This window comes from Anneissia japonica, unplaced genomic scaffold, assembly GCF_011630105.1.
Source record: "Anneissia japonica isolate Jap-2015-1 unplaced genomic scaffold, ASM1163010v1 scaffold724_len3256291_cov202, whole genome shotgun sequence".
NCBI lineage: Eukaryota > Metazoa > Echinodermata > Crinoidea > Comatulida > Comatulidae > Anneissia > Anneissia japonica.
Window position 1 is genome coordinate 2,398,002 of NW_022744966.1, and position 3,449 is coordinate 2,401,450.

The window sequence follows — 3,449 nt, forward strand, 5'->3', positions numbered from 1 at the left end:
AATATATATATATATATATAAGCAATACAAAGAAAATAAAATTTACATGTGGAAAATGGCCACCACAAGAAGCAAAGCTTTGTAACGTTGTGCCTTAAAAATGAAGATATTTTGAAAAATTAGAATATTGTGAAGTATAAACCATATAATTATATACATGTAGTATACACAATAGTGCTAATAATATAAATATTATCAGATAATAAACATGAAAAAAGAAAAAAAAAAGAAAAAAGAAAAAATGAAAAAAATAATGCATAGGGCCTAACAATAATGATGCTTCTTGCTCAACTTTACTACCCACACTGAAGCAAACAGCATCCGCCAAATGGGACACATGTCAAGAGATTTAGCTTAAAATATGCACCTTATTATAATTGGAAAATGATTTAAATGGCATTCACAACTGTCAATGGTGTTATAAAAGTCAGTAACAGCCTATTTGTTCACTTACTGATTAAAAAAAAATCCATATCATTCCAACAAAAAATCCCAAGATCTCAATGTGTCATTAAAAATCCCAAGATATAGGGATAAATTCCAAACAGTGGTCACAGTGATCTCATCTGGGGCTTCTATGGCACGACCACATTCCGTTACTTTTTAAGGCTGGATTGGATAACAAACGAAAAAAGCACAGGCAAAAACCACCGAAAATCAGTACCTGTTTCGCAAGTTGCTTACGTCACGTAAATACAATTAATTAATCACATCTATTCTGTACTGCAATGCTTAGGTCTACAAATTATCGAGTCAGGCCGTAAAAGAACCATGTTTTGCAGCTTCATACGCACGTCACCGCCTGCAGGGTTGCCAGATAGTCGACAGGCTTCACGGCCAAACACACACCATCTCACGGCCAAATTCGGCCAAACTTTTTTTCAATATCCGCCAAAGGCCAGATTTTAATCCGGTTAGAAGACAGCTACGTGGCTACATATTCATTTGAAATACTGCAAAAATTACAGGAAAATCAGGGGCCGTTCGTTTGAAATTTAAGAAATTCAAATAATATACACAGGACAATGTTAAACTTCTTTTAATTAATCTATCACCATAAAATACATGCCCAGCTACATCATAATATTAAATAGCCTAGGCCCTATGTTCTTTAGTTGCGGACGCCCGAAAATATTAACCTTATGCGTTTGGGCGATCAATTTTTCTTTTTTTCTTTTTTTTCACCACTCCCCACCCCCCCCCCCCACTAAATCCGCCTCTGCTATTTAAAATCACATCATTAAGATTGATCTAAATTGATTTAAATATATTACATATTAACGTACATTGTAGTCGATCTATTGCAAAATAATGTTAAGGTCCTATTATTGGCAAACCCGTTTCTCTCTTTAATTAGAATGAATTAATAAGTTACATAGTTAGGTAACACAAACTGGCGTTAAAACAAACCTATGAAAACTTTAATAAATACTTTTTATCTAAACTTTATAAATTCGCCTCTGAATGTTATTGTCGCAGTACTTAAAGCAATAAATCAATGTTGCTATCAGAATTATCTTCTTCATTCTCATATGCAACCTAACTCCAGAAACACTTGCTTGAAATTGGAGGTGCCATCGGACCCGGATGAGCATATCGAGCATTTATATATGGCGCTCTACATAAAGAACACTGCAGCACCTAGGGCTATACAATTCAAGTGGGCAATAATAAATTAATTATGTACAGTATTTAATTTATATTCAAAAAAAATTCAAAAGAGATAGAACCTCCACTAGAATGGAACATATACAAAGACACACAGTATGGTACAAACTTGCATTGAACTGTCTTAAACGAGGATAAACTTCATTAAAAAAAATATGTATTTCATCCGAACAATTTAAATTATTAAATGTAACTTATCTTTTAAATAAACTCTCTTACCTCACATAAGCTAAAGGGGGAACATAGATTAAGTGTTTAGTGCAAACAAAGGTACATGATTCAGGGGCGGATCCATGATTTGGAAGAGGGGGTTCAAAACGTTTCCAAAAGTACCCAAAATGAAAGGAGGTCCGGGGGTCCTCCCCATGGAAAATTTCCCCCTTGAATCCGCCACTATGGGGAATCCTTTAACGCTCAGGTGACCTAGGGTTTTAAAACAAATACCGTATAGGCCTATACTCACGTATAAACGAGGCTTAAAATAGCAAATTACGATCGAAAAAAGGGGGTCGTCTTATACGCACGACATTCAGATTTTAGATTTTTATATTCATGTTCGTCTTATGTGTGGATGTTCGTCTTATGTGCAGATCGTCCGTAAATCTGGTTTTCTACTAGGCGAATGTATTCACGCGAATCCAAAATGTCGGCTTATGCACAACATGCGCATTCACATTCCTATTGGAGTTTTTAAGAAGCGAAAAAATGCGCAACCAATCAGAGCTCAGGAAGCGAGCCGACGCTTTGATTCGCGCGAATAAATTCGCTTAGTGGAAAACCAGCTTAACACGCTAACTTACTACTGCAATGAAGCAACTAAATGTTGTATCAATGAAAGCAATTTTAAATATGGGAAAATACGATTTTGGTGGTGAAGATTTAAAAACTCATAAAATGGTATTATTTGGAAGATTACCCTTGCATTTGGCTCCATTTATCCAGCTAGACGCAGTATACAGGACCACAAAAACAAAATAGGAATTCCGACCATGAAACAGGGAGTCGTCTTATACGCCAGACATACAAATATCAACCAAAAATCTTCTAAAACTCAGGGGTCGTCTTATACACGGGTCACCTTATAGGACCTACGCGAGTGTATACTGTATTATTACGGAACCCCTGCGGAAGTTCGGGTTCCCGTCACATTTTAAACGGTAGGTTGTAACAATAAACTCGCAAGACTGCTCGCGACTACTAGATTCTACAAGTGCGTGGTTGGCTGGGTTGTTTTGGTCGGAAAGGAGAAATTTTCTCTGTGAATTGATTCTCGAACGAGATAAAGAAAGCTCCTAATGACTCAAGCAACTGTATACCGTTTTTATATTTTTAATAAAACCAATTTCTTCTAATTTTAATACGGTATGTTTTCCCCTGATTTTGTGATAATTCGTTATCACGCAAGTGCTAAATGCGTGACACATTTATGATCTCGCATGTGTTTCTGCAAAATGCGTTTCATCCAATATCACTTTGAAGTGATGCGTGACGGTTGGTAACTATGGCATAGATAACTGCCGGGCCCTAGGTAAAATTGGTAAAAATTCACCTGATCGGACATAGAGACAGTCTCTAGTGGGGTCTACTCAGGCTATTCTGAGGCTTTTTAAAACAGATACGGTACGGCATTAACGCTCAGAAATATCTAAAAAGTATTTTGTTTAAAAAATTAAAGAATATTGAGAACAAACTATGGTCAAGTCATGTTATCGTTTAGGGCCTATTAAGCATTTCATGAATCTATGATATATTATAATATTGACAACATCAATAGAACATAT